This window comes from Mesoplodon bidens (genome assembly GCF_964165515.1).
Source record: "Mesoplodon bidens genome assembly, chromosome: 3".
Taxonomy (NCBI): Eukaryota; Metazoa; Chordata; class Mammalia; order Artiodactyla; family Ziphiidae; genus Mesoplodon; species Mesoplodon bidens.
The window spans coordinates 34,355,793-34,370,654 of NC_138178.1; the positions used below are offsets into that span (position 1 = coordinate 34,355,793).

Genomic DNA, 14,862 nt, shown 5'->3' on the forward strand with positions numbered 1-14,862 from the left:
GATGGCTTCACAGGCGAATTCTATCAAACATTTAGAGAAGAGCTAACATCTATCCTTCTTAAACTCTTCCAAAATATATCAGAGGGGGGAACATTCCCAAACTCATTCTACAAGGCCACCATCACCCCGATACCAAAACCAGACAAACATGTCACAAAGAAAGAAAAGTACAGGCCAATATCACTGATGAACAGAGATGCAAAAATCCTCAACAAAATACTAGCAGACAGAATCGAACAGCAAATTAAAAGGATCATACACCATGATCAAGTGGGATTTTTCCCAAGAATGCAAGGATTCTTCAATACATGCAAATCAATCAATGGGATACACCATATTAACAGATTGAAGGATAAAAACAATATGATCATCTCAATAGATGCAGAAAAAGCTTTCGATAAAATTCAACACCAATTTATGATACAAACCCTCCAGAAAGTAGGCATAGAGGGAACTTACCTCAACAAAATAAAGTACATATATGACAAACCCACAGCCAACATCCTTCTCAATGGTGAAAAACTGAAACTACTTCCACTAAGATCAGGGACAAGACAAGGATGCCCACTCTCACCACCATTATTCAACATAGTTTTGGAAGTTTTAGCCACAGCAATCAGAGAAGAAAAAGAAATAAAAGGAATCCAAACTGGAAAAGAAGAAGTAAAGCTGTCGCTGTTTGCAGATGACAAGATACTATACATAGAGATTCCGAAAGTCTGTACCAGAAAACTACTAGCACTAATCAATGAATTTGGTGAAGGAGCAGGATACAAAATTAATGCACAGAAATCTCTTGCATTCCTATACACTAATGATGAAAAATCTGAAAGATAAATTAAGGAAACAATCCCATTTACCATTGCAACAAAAAGAATAAAATAACTAGGAATAAACCTACCTAGGGAGACAAAAGACCTATATGCAGAAAACTATAAGACACTGATGAAAGAAATTAAAGATGATACAAGCAGATGGAGAGATATATTATGTTCTTGGATTGGAAGAATCAACATTGTGAAAATGACTATACTACTCAAAGCAATCTGCAGGTTCAATGCAATCCCTATCAAATTACCAATGGCATTTTTCAAAGAACTAGAACAAGAAATTTTACAATTTGTATGGAAACACAAAATACCCCGAGTAGCCAAAGCAATATTAAGAAAGAAAAATGGAGCTGGAGGAATCAGGCTCCCTGACTTCAGACTGTACTATAAAGTCATAGTAGTCAAGACAGTATGATACTGGCACAAAAACAGAAATATAGGTCAGTGGAATGGGATAGAAAGCTCAGAGATAAACTCACGCACATATGGTCAACTTACCTTTGATAAAGGAGGCAAGAATATACAATGGAGAAAAGACAGCCTCTTCAATAAGTGGTGCTGGGAAAACTGGACAACTACATGTAAAAGAATGAAAGTAGAACACTCCCTAACACCATACACAAAAATAAACTCAAAATGGGTTAAAGATCTAAATTTAAGGCCAGACACTATAAAACTCTTAGAGGAAAACATAGGCAGAACACTCTATGACATAAATCACAGCAAGACCCTTTTTGACCCACCTCCTAGAGAAATGGAAATAAAAACAAAAATGAACAAATGGGACCTAATGAAACTTAAAAGCTTTTGCACAGCAAAGGAAACCATAAATAAGACGAAAAGACAACCTTCAGAACGGGAGAAAATATTTGCAAACTGACAAAGGATTAATCTCCAAAATTTATAAGCAGCTCATGCAGCTCAATATCAAAAAACCAAACAACCCAATCCAAAAATGGGCAGAAGACCTAAACAGACATTTCTCCAAAGAAGATATACAGATTGCCAACAAACACATGAAAGAATGCTCAACATCACTAATCATTAGAGAAATGCAAGTCAAAACTACAATGAGATATCACCTCACACCAGTCAGAATGACCGTCATCACAAAATCTACAAAATGTAACTGCTGGAGAGGGTGTGCAGAAAAGGGAACCCTCTTGCACTGCTGGTGGGAATGTAAATTGATACAGCCACTATGGAGAACAGTATGGAGGTTCCTTAAAAACTAAAAATAGAACTACCATACGACACAGCAATTCCACGACTGGGCATATACCCTGAGAAAACCATAATTCAAAAAGAGTCATGTACCACAATGTTCATTGCAGCACTATTTACAATAGCCAGGTCATGGAAGCAATCTAAGTGTCCATTGACAGAAGATAGGATAAAGAAGATGTGGCACATTATATACAATGGAATATTGCTCAGCCATAAAAAGAAACGAAACTGAGTTTTTTGTAGTGAGGTGGGTGGACCTAGAGTCTGTCATATAGAGTGAAATAAGTCAGAAAGAGAAAAACAAATACTGTATGCTAACACATATTTATGGAATCTAAAAAAAAAAGGTTATGAAGAACATAGTGGCAGGACAGGAGTAAAGATGCAGATGTAGAGAATGGACTTGAGGACACGGGGAGGGAGAAGGGTAAACTGGGCTGAAGTGAGAGAGTGGCATGGACTTAAATATGCTACCAAATATAAAACAGATAGCTAGTGGGAAGTAGCCACATAGCACAGGGAGATCAGCTCAGTGCTTTGTGACCACCTAGAGGGGTGGGATAGGCAGGGTGGGAGGGAGATGCAAGAGGGAAGAGATATGGGGATATATGTATATGTATAACTGATTCACTTTGTTATAAAGCAGAAACTAACACACCATTGTAATACTCTAATAAAGATGTTAAAAATAAAATAAAATAAACGTGAAAAGACTTCAAGAAACACAATTACCTAATCTTATAGAGATTTAGATTAATAAAATACTTTTACATATTCCTAGGAAGATATATTTACACATTGCTACATAGGTAAAATTATGGATTTATTTTCATAAACGTTTAGTGCATAGATCTATATCTTATCCTCAAAGAGACAGAAATAGAGAAATTGGCATGTGACACTTCTATAATCACATACAGATACTGACATGCTTGCACATTCTTAGTGATGACATTCTATGCATATACAGATACAAATGTATTTATAATGATAGACCTAGTACAAATAAATTTACATAATCCTGCATGACTATATATACAAATACATTTTACTAATATTAAACAAGCTCCAGATCCAGACACACACGAAAATATATATATCTTACATAGTGTCAAATATATGTAGTTACTCATAATCCCATACAGATACATAAGGGAGCTCTACTTACATAATCCTATATCGATAGTGACACAGAAATTTTCATGGTTCCATGTAGGAACAGAAGCTAGTACCCTAAATAACACCATACAGAGATAGATTATTCTAAACATATAAAGTTATAGATACTAACTGATATACATAATCTTTAAAGATATATTTATGTATTCTAAACAGATGAAATGACTGATACAGCAATATTTTGCAATACTAAGCAGATACCCATACATTTATGGAACACTATATAGAGACTATTTATGTATTAGCATTCTATAGGTGAAGCTACATAATTTGGGATAGCTAACATTGCATAATCTGATATGGAATCAGTGAAAGAAATATTTGGATCATCCCCTACAGACATGGGTATATTTACATAATCTTAACAAAATGTCCTTTTGCATAATTCATTTTGTAAATAATCCATTTGCATAATCCCTTATGAAGATACAGATATATTTGCATAATCCATTACAGGAGTAGACTCATGTATAAATGTCTATATATTCCTGTATAGATAGATGTATATGTGTTTACACAAGTCCATAGAAGAATTTCTACACAGATATATATATATATATAAACTACTAGGTATTAAAACTATAGAGAGATTCATTTTCATAATTGTATAATGTAAAGCACAAATACATTAATATGTGTATTTGCATATATGTATTCATACACACATTAGATTTATATAGTTATATAATTAACCATGATCTGAAACAGATGTGGAATAAAAATCTTATTCTGGTACAGCTAAAAAATCCAATGAATGATCCTATACATTCAGACAATCTATATTCATAATCCTATGGAGCTATAGATATATAAAATCCTGTATATAATTGTGTAGAAAATAGATTGTAATCTCCTCCAGATCCAGATTTGAATCCAGATTTATGCCCTTAATTCTATCCATATACATGTCCACAACCTCATACAGATGTCCATCTTTAACTTCATTCCCATCTACAACCATGACCACAACTACAAACCTAACCTTAGCTCCTCCCCAACTTTATATGCCATCCCAATCTCAAGTCCATCCACACACTTGTGTACATATACACCCAATTATACCCGTAATCTGATCACTCAACATTACTCCTGTTTAAATCGACATCTTCATAATCTTACATACATAGACATCCATATAACTAGTCCTCTATGTACATAAATATATGTATATTCTATCATATGTGTATGTTTTTCCTGTTCTTAAACACACACACACACACACACACACTTTATTCTGGATACAAACACATACAGATACTTAGTCTTATATATACTTGATTTACTATAACAATACTTCAGCTTATTTATTTGCTTAATCATGTATACATTTCTATACATAAATATAATTCCATTCCCATACACAAACACACATACAGTTTTTTGTTTGGAAGGGGTTACTGTATGCTTTGAAATAATGGAATCATATTATATATTTTCCTGCTTCCTTTCTCTACCTAAAAATACTTTGTGGATAGCTTTTCAAATCATCTGGTATGCAGCTCATTCATTCGATGGGCAGTACGTTTCTTGCTCATTTTTGTCACAACTAACAATGGCGTAATAAATAGCTATGTGTATGGATTCTTATGTACTGTGGCTTTTGTTTCTAAAAGAAAATTTTCCCAGGAGTGAATTTCTAGGTCAAAAGCTATACACTATTTTAATAGGTGTTGTCAGATTGCTTTCCAAAAAAAGATTAACAATTTACCTTGCCACCAGCAATGCATATGGGTACATTTTCCCTAGATTTCTACCTGTAACAGTTATAGATCTTTTAAATCATTTTCACTAGTCTGTGAGTATTAAGTGCTATTTCATTGTTAATTTAATTTTATTTCCCTATTTGTGAATTTGAGCAAATTTTCTTATTTTCTGAGTCATTTGGAGTTGTTGTACTATGAATTATCATTGTATATACTTTGCTCACTTTCCCTTTGGATTATTCCACACTTTCTTCTCGATTTGCAGGAGTACTTTTTAAATTTTAAGTATTAACTTTACATCTATCATATGGATTTCAATTATTTTAGCCAGATCTATTATTTATTTGTTGACTGATACACGGTATCTTTTGCGTCTGAAATCACAATCTATATGTATTTTTAGTGAAAGGATTCAATCTGCTCATATTTATTGCAATTATTGAGCTGTTTGATCTTATTCCTTCCATTTTCTTTTGTGTTTGTTACTCATTTTACCTAAGTATATTTCTTTTCTTTTACTTGTATTTGTGGGTTTGATCAAATAAACTATGGATTCTGTAATTTTTACCTTTTTAATTGGAATGTGTACTGTATTTTCCATTACACTTTTGTTTACTTTTTCTTTCCCAGCCTTTCATAATCATATGTACATGACTCTACTATTAAAACTGAAGTTTTAAACTTTTTAGAAATGATGGCACTGTATTTGTGGGTTATGGACAAAATGATATTCATAGATTGTGACATGCTTAATATTTTTTTACATCTTTATTGGCGTATAATTGCTTTACAATGGTGTGTTAGTTTCCATGCTTAATATTTATTGAGCATCTACTATATGCCAGAGATTTGTGAGGTACTGGGGAGACTTGAGTGTACAAGGGAGATAAAAGTCCTGCCCATGCTACTGTTCCCAACTGAACGAATGGTGGTGCCACTCACTGAGAGGTAGAATACCAGGGAAGCTCATCAGCTTATAAATGATATTGAAGCATGGAGATGAATATTGGTAATAAAAGCTAATATTTATAGTGACTGAACTATATTCCATTGTTCTAGATTTCTTAAAATGTATTAACTCAATTCTTCACAACTGTTCTCTGAAATAGATACCGTTACTATTTCTTCAGAAACTCAAGGCACAGAAAAATTTGTTTCCCTCACTTTATACAAATACTATATCACAAAACTATTAAGTGACAGAATTGGGATTAGGTTCTAAGCACATTAGATCCAGCTCCCACACCCAGACCATTGTTCACTCAGGCGCTCTGGATGAGATCACCTAGAGAGTTCAGGAAGATAAAGAAAATAGGTCTGCATTAGAACCCTGAGACACAGCAACATTCAGAGTTGGAAAGGGGTGGAGAAACCAGCTACGGAGATTGAAAAAAAAAGTGTTGAGTTGAAAAAATCAGGAGACTAGTATCTGGGAAAGTAAGTGAAGTTAATGGTTCAAGAAGGAGTTGAGACATGGTCAGACATTAATATAATATAAACAAACAAAAACCCTAGTAAACTTGATCCAAAAAACCCCAAAGTTTTAAAAAGAAACAAAATAGGCAAATTCTGGTAAATACGATATTTTAAAGCTAGAGAAAGCACACAAATGCAGCATTAAGAATAAAGATGACCATGTATCTACACATACAAAGGATATTTAAATATTACATGAGAATATTATGCTCAAACTTACAAAATAAATTTGAAAATATAGATAAATAGAATTACTTCCCAGGAGTAGATTAATTACCAAAATCACCTCAGGAAGAAGTGGAAAACTTAGACCCAAAATCATACCAAAAAATTGAGAAGCTATTAAAATACCTACTTTTGAAAAGTTACTAAAAGATCTACTCAGATCATTTTATAGAAGAATTTACCAGGTCTTCACGGAAGAGAAAATTCCATTAAATGTTTCTTTTTTTGCTTTCTGGCCTCACCGGGTGGCACATGGGATCTTAACTCCCCAACCAGGGATCGAACCTGCGTCCTCTGCATTGGAAGCTCAGAGTCTTAACCACTGGACCACCAGGAAAATCCCAAAACTCTATTTTTAAGAAGCTGTTCCAGAGCACGGAGAAACACAAAACTTCCCAATTCACCATAAGAAATCAGCCTGACCAGATATGCAAAACACAAGAAGACAGAACCAAAAATAAAAAATAAATGTATAAACATGCATCACTATTGAAAATAAACGCAAGTATCACAACTAAAGTATAAATTAGTATTTGAACCCAGTCAATTATTCAAACGAATACTACTTCACAGTCAAGCTTGGCTGATCCCCAAAAGGCAAAGGTGTTTCAAATTTCAACCTCCGGGAATATATTGATGGTATTCACTACACTAAAGATTAAAGGAAGAAAATCATACCTCCATCTCAAAAGACGAAGAAAAATATTTGAACCAATTCCTGATTAGAGAAAAAAATGCTTACCAAAAAAAATCACCTTAGTAAACTAGACATAGAGGAAAACTTCAACAGCCTAATATTGCAGGTTGCAATATTGCAGAAACGTTGTTTTAGCTATAAGCATTAAAAATCTCCAGACCGACAGCCTTAAAAAAGGAAGAAGTCTTAGGTAAAGTGCCTCCAGGGATAGTTAATTAAGTAGCTCAAAATCATCATCAAAGACACTATGTGCCAGAGTGCGGCCGCCGAGCCTGGGCCGGGGACCTGGCAGGCAGGACGTAGGGCGCGCGGGGAAAGAGTGGGGCTGGCCCGGAGGAGCGCGCCCCGGAGCGTGAGGACCAGAGCGGCGCCGGCCGCCGCCCTGCGCCCGGGGGCGGGGCTACGCGGCCCCTCCGCCCCCGGCTCGGGCATCTAGTCTGTCCACCGCCTCCTCAGAGCTTCGCCTGGGCTGGCCGGATGGACCCCAAGGACTGTTGTTTTTTTTTTTTTTACCATCTGTGAAAACTTCCTGTAATTCATTTTTCCTCACTCCAGTATTAAGAAATATACCAAATTAAAAAGATATGAATGAATATCCTACAAAAAGGAAAAGGAAGACTTTACACCCTTCTCGTTATTCAGATTCCTCTGGAATAAGCAGAATTGCGGATGGATTCCATGGAATTTTTTCTGATGATTGTTACAGTGTTTGTTCTATGAGACAACCAGACAAAATATTTTGACAACAAAGTCTAATCATGAAAAAAACAACAAAGTTCATTAGTGGGACATCCTGCAAAATACCCTACCAGTCACCTCAAAATTGTCATGGTCGTCGAAAACAAGGGAAGTCTGAGAAACTGCTACAGCTAACAGTAGCCTAGAGACATGACAACTAAGTGATGATGATTCTGATACAGAGACATCAAATGACTTGTCAAAATTTACAGATGGAATCAAGGCCACAAACAGAAATCAAAACTACCTGGTTCCAGGTCCTGTACGTAGAATTCTAGACCATACTGCCTTTTCTACAGAAAAACTTGCTGATACTGAAACTTGTGATGAAGAGTGCGACTCCCCTGAATCAATCAACCAGCAAACTCAAGAGGAGAGCCCTATAGAAGTTCATACTGCTGAAGATGTTCCAGTTGCTGCAGAAGTGCATGCAATTCCTGAAGATTATGATATAGAGACAGAAAACAATTCCTCTGAGAGTCTCCAAGACCAAACTGATGAAGTGCCACCAGCTAAATTTTGCAAAATTCTTGACAAGAGCGAAGCTTTGAATGTGACTGCCCAGCAGAAATGGCCTTTACTGAGAGCTAATAGCAGTGGCCTCTATAAATGTGAACTTTGTGAGTTCAACAGCAAATATTTTTCTGATTTAAAGCAGCATATGATCTTGAAGCATAAGCGTAGTGATTCAAATGTGTGTCGAGTATGCAAAGAAAATTTCTCTACCAATATGCTTCCGATCGAACATCCCTACATTTGTAAATACTGTGACTGTAAAACAGTAATTTTTGAGAACCTCAGCCAGCACACTGCAGACACCCATTTTAGTGATCACCTTTATTGGTGTGAGTAGTGTGATGTACAGTTCTCCTCAAGCAGTGAACTCTACCTACATTTCCAGGAGCACAGCTGTGATAAACAGTAATGTGTCAGTTCTGTGAACATGGAATGAATGATCCAGAAGACTTGCATAGCCATGTGGTAAATGAGCATGCATGTAAATTAATAGAGTTAAGTGATAAGTATAACAATGGAGAACATGGACAGTACAGCCTCTTAAGCAAAATTACATTTGACAAATGTAAAAACTTCTTTGTATGTCAAGTATGTGGATTTCAGAATAGACTTCATACAAATGTTAACAGGCCTGTTGCTATTGAACATACTAAAATTTTTGCTCATGTCTGTGATGACTGTGGGAAAGGCTTTTCAAGCATGCTAGGATATTGCAAACATTTAAATTCACACTTATCTGAAGGGATTTATTTATGTCAATATCGTGAATATTCAACAGGACAGATTGAAGATCTTAAAATTCAGCTAGATTTCAAGCATTCAGCTGATTTACCTCATAAATGTAGTGACTGCTTAATGAGGTTTGGAAATGAAAGGGAATTAATAAGTCATCTTCCAGTCCATGAGACAACTTGATTGTTCTCTTTAACTTCCATAATGATGTAAAATAATAAATTTGATGTAAAATAATAAATTTGACTTTTTGCAGATATTAAAATGGATGATTTTAAACACAACTTATGAGAACTGTCTTTAACAAGATTTATTTATTTATTTATTTATTTTTGTGGTACGCGGGCCTCTCACTGTTGTGGCCTCTCCCGTTGTGGAGCACAGGCTCCGGACGCGCAGGCTCAGCGACCATGGCTCACGGGCCCAGCCGCTCCGCGGCATGTGGGATCTTCCCGGACCGGGGCACAAACCCGTGTCCTCTGCATCGGCAGGAGGACTCTCAACCACTGCGCCATCAGGGAAGTCCAACAAGATTTTTTTAATTGCCAATTTTCTTGGCATTGCTACCTTTTCCAGTATATAATTGTATACTAAATGTGGTATTTTCAATGTACTGTAGTTGGTAGTTTTAACCACTTTTGGACTATCATCGTGTTTCTTGCATGTGCTCTGATTTCATAGATTGATAAGAAACAGATGTACTAAAAAAAAAAAAGACACCATGTCCCTCCATATTTCTCTCTGTTCATGGTATTGGCATTCTCCTTGCTACCTTGCCTCACAGACATTATTCTGAAAAAATAACAATGTGCCCTAGAGGAAGGACTGTTTTCTCCCGCTGTCTGTAAAATGGAGAATCTTTCTTAGAAGGTCCACAAAAGACTTTTGTCTCATTAGCTGGAATTTCATCACAACCTCATTCTTAGACCAACCCCTGGTAATGGGAGTGAGATGACGAAGAAAACACGGCCATGTGAAGGAGTGTGGATTACCCAAACAAAGTCAGAGTTTTATTAGAAGGAAATAAATATGTTACTTAGGGTACCTGAAGTGTCTGTTAGAGATTTCTATCTGAAACCTGAAATAACAGCATATTTAAGATGTAATTAAACGGTGAAAAATTAGAGGCATCCCTCTTGAAGTCAGGAACAAAATGAGGCTGCCAATATCCTTAGTATACAACGCTGTATTAGGGATCCTAACAATTCACTCAATAATATTTGAGTGCTTACTAGGCACCTGGTACTATATTAGGTATTATAAACACAATAATAAGCAAATCTCAGAATCTGCTCTCTACTAGAAAAGAAAGACAAAAACCAAGCAAACACAAAATAACTACAATTTATTCTAAAGGTTGTGCTGAAAACAAATGGAAGGCTGAGAGAGAGAAGAAGGGGGACTTTCTTTAGGAGATCAGGAAACTCTTTATTGAGAGAGATTTAAGCCGGGATCTAAGAATTAGAAGGCCCTGGCTACAGAAGAATAGAGCAAATGTTCCACATAGAGGAAAATGCCCAGAGACCAGAAAGAGATGTGGTATTAGGACTGAAAGATGAATGTGGCTAAAGCACAACAAGCAAGGAACTATTCGGGAGATTGATAAAGATTGGAAGGAACCGGATCCTACCTGGCCTGTATGTCTTTTATGCTTTACAGTGTATTAGACCATGACTGGAAGACTAAGTTGAGGAATGACATGATACAATTCCTAAGTTAGGAAAATCACTTCTACTACTCTTTGGAGATGGGATTGAAGAACGCAAAGTAGACCTGAGGGTACCAGTTTAGAGGCCATTTCAACTCATTCAGATGAGAGATGATGGTGGCTGTTATGGACTGGTTTGTGCCTGCCTTCCCCACAGCTTCAGAGATGGAAGTCCTAGCCTCCAGGGCCTCAGAATGTGATTGTATTTGGAGAGAGGGTCTTTGAAGAGGTAATTAAGTCAAAATGAGATTATTAAGGTTGACCTTAGTTCAGTAGGACTGGTGTCTTTATAAGAAAGCAAAATGTAGACATTTTGTATGTGTATGTGTATGTGTATACAGAGGGAAGTTGCAGATACAGGGAGAACACAAGCCAAGGACAGAGGCCTGGAATAGACACTTCCCTCATAGTCTCGGAGAGAACCAACCCCGCTGACCCCTTGATCTCAGACTTCTAGCCTCCAGAATGGTGAGAAAATAAATGTCTGTTGTTTAAGCCCCACAGCCTGTGGTGCTTTGTTGTGAAATCCTCAGGGAACCAATACAGTGGCCTAGACCAAGTTGGAGTTAATAGAAATGGGGGGGGGGAAATTCACATGCCTTTTGGGTACAGAATCACAGATGTACTGATGAATTATCCAATGTAATCATACAATGAAGTAAGAGGTATAAAGATCAGAAAAGAAGACACAAAGAGTCACTAGTTGCTGGTGACACAATTGTTGCCATAGAGTCTAGCCAACAGCTGTGAGTAAGCTGGACATGAGATCACCGTTAGTATGATCACTGATGTTTGGATTTTCTATAGCCATTTCACTTAATGTTTTTTATTTACCAACTGAAAGACCCAGGACCAGCAAGAGACCTGCTTTTTTTTTTTTTTTTTTTTTGTGGTACGCGGGCCTTTCACTGTTGTGGCCTCTCCCGTTGTGGAGCACAGGCTCCGGACACGCAGGCTCAGTGGCCATGGCTCATGGGCCCAGCCACTCTGCGGCATGTGGGATCTTCCCGGACCGGGGCATGAACCCGTGTCCCCTGCATTGGCAGGCGGACTCACAACCACTGTGCCACCAGGGAAGCCCAAGAGACCTGCTTTTAAAGAACTAAGGGCGGTCACGAGGATTTGGAAAGTCTTCAAAAAGTGAACAAGGGAAGTGGTAGAAATTCAGAGTCTCAAAAAAAAAAAAAAAGTCATAATGAGGATAACTATCCAGTAAAAAGAGCTTCTTTAGTAATGAGCTTCCTGCCCTGAAAAGACTTAATCACAGGCTGAGAGACGAAAGTGATGCCATTTTTTAAAGGGAGAAGGACTCTGCCCTGAAAGGGAATTGAGATTGGATGACATCTCAGGCCCCTTCCAGTTATGATTCAGTGATTCCAAGAAGTTCAGTGACTTGTTATTGTTATTTGGTGGTGGCTTATGTAATACCTTGTGAATTTTTTTTTTTTTTTCCGGTATGCAGGCCTCTCACTGTTGTGGCCTCTCCCGCTGCAGAGCACAGGCTCCGGACGCGCAAGCTCAGCGGCCATGGCTCACGGGCCCAGCCGCTCCGCGGCATGTGGGATCTTCCTGGACCAGGGCACGAACCCGTGTCCCCTACATTGGCAGGCGAACTCTCAACCACTGCGCCACCAGGGAAGCCCACCTTGTGGATTTTAAATGCTGATACAGGAAAACATCTCCTGGGCCTGGCTATCAGCTAAGGAGATAGCATATTAGTGAATGCAGTGTAAATACAACTTACTGATGACACTCACTAATGACTGAGGCTACCAAATCCAGTTTCTTGCTATGGTCATTCTCGTGTATTTGGTTGTACGCCAAGCACACGGTCATCTCACCTTATTCTAGGCCAACCAATAGAGAAGTGAAATGTCCTCTGAATCACTATTAACATGTATCCAACGTTCGCTGTTTTTTCAGCTATATTTCCCACATATGTTTCCATTTTCTATTTAGACTCATATTACTCGATGGCCGTTTTGTTCCCAGGTTTGATTACAGAACAAAGCAGTCCCAAAGAGTATGTGAAATTGCTCTGCACCTCGCATGCTGTAATCATACAGTACGGGCTGTGGTTCATGAGTTACTCAACATTCATAAAACCCTTCCAGACTTGTCTTGCAGTATTTCTTGCCAGGAAATTGCTCGATTGCCAGATACCTGATGTTTGTGATTAGCAAAAATAAGCTTTCTTAGAGTTGGGATGTGTGTGTGTGTGTGTGTGTGTGTGTTTTCAGTTGGGGTTGCTTTTTTTTTCAGTTTTAAGATATTTACAAAGCATTCTTCACGTTGCAAACGTAAAAATGCAAACTAAAGTTTCCCTCCTGACATTCTGTACAAGCTTGTAAAAAAAGTGTTGCAGCCACACAAACTCCAGCCTGCAACTCCATTCTGCAATTATGGTTTGCAATAACTCTGGAAGTCATATGCCAAGAAAGGATTATGAGCTGATCTTCAACGCTCTGACACTTCAGCAGGGAAAAGCAGTTGCCCAAGTGCCAATCTGCAGAATCCCAACCCAGCTCAAGCCAGACCATGAGCACTTTGAAAGGGAAACAGATTTCAGTGACCATATGTGCAATTATTATTCATCCCCGTGATGACTGAATAAAGAAGTGGGTTGGCCTGTCTGGACTCCAGTGTGCTGAAGCCAGGACAGGCTGATTTCACTTAACCCCCATGCAGGTCCCACCTGCCCCAGAATCCAGATCCAGAACTACCCCCAAGAAGGTGGGAGTGGGGTGGACTCTCTTAGGAGACCTTAGGCAAGGATCACCAGGTAAAGATTGCATCACCCAAACATGTGTCACCCAAATGGAGATACACGGCCCCTTCCTTAGACAATGTGGTCTTAGTTCACTTCTTCATTGCCCTTCCACCTGAAACCCTTGGCTTTCAACTGAGATTAATCCTGCCTTTATCTCCTAGTTCTTTTTTTTTTTTAAGGCAAGACCCAGATGGAAAAGTCTCATTAGTAACATACCAGGTATTTATAACAGCAACACAAACCAATGAAGCAAATTAAGGGAGTTTTGGTTCCTCCTGCTTGCCAAATCTGGCTGAAAGTCAGGTCTCCCCTGCTTTTGTCTTCATCTAATCTTGGGTTAAAAGATAAATAAGGCACCACAACTCCTCGGTTATCTTAGATCTTCATCCCTGATGACCTTACCACATCTCCAGGTTATCCGGGACCTCCACAAGCATCCTCAGTCAGGTCATATAACAACTGCTAAAACATCTCTGATTCTGGTCCTGTCCATTCCCGTTTCAGAGTGGACACTTCACAAAGCAAATCCTGGGCAAGAACTTGCTCCAGTAATAATCCCAGCTGTGTAGTCACATGCAAATGATATGCTATCCAAACTGAAAAACTTCAGAATCCCTGATTTGAAAAAAAAAAAAAACAACACCAAGACACACTAACCAGATAATTCATTCTCTAACAACTTTCCACACCATGTAGTTTTTTCTAATTCTAGAAGCGTAGATACCTGTAGCACAGTTGCCATAAACATTTTCTGTCCTGCAATATCTATTTATTTCCCACTGACAGACACGACTTACCCCCTCATTTGTTCATGCCTTAACTTAAGTCGGCAAACATTTACTGAGCCCGTACTACATCCCAAGCACTGTTCTAAGGAAAGGCAGACACTAAGATAAAAAGGAGGCTGGAGTTGCCTTGAGGCGCTGTCTGGCTTCAAGGAAGCTCCAAGTAAGTTAATCGGCAATTGGAATCATTTTCAATCAAATTCAATTATCTTAGTGCCTCATCTGAATAAGAAGAAGTATAAATTCCCATGGAGGGAAATTGTAAAAGATGCTCTT

General features: G+C 38.0%; 1 pseudogene across 1 annotated transcript; it reads left to right on the forward strand.

Annotated features, from left to right (window-relative positions):
- The first annotated feature begins 7,817 nt into the window (after positions 1-7,817).
- LOC308613841 (zinc finger protein 639-like) lies at positions 7,818-9,506 on the forward strand (annotated as a pseudogene). The gene is made up of 2 exons: positions 7,818-8,087; positions 8,239-9,506. The product of its transcript is annotated as a zinc finger protein 639-like (transcript).
- The last annotated feature ends 5,356 nt before the right edge of the window (positions 9,507-14,862 follow it).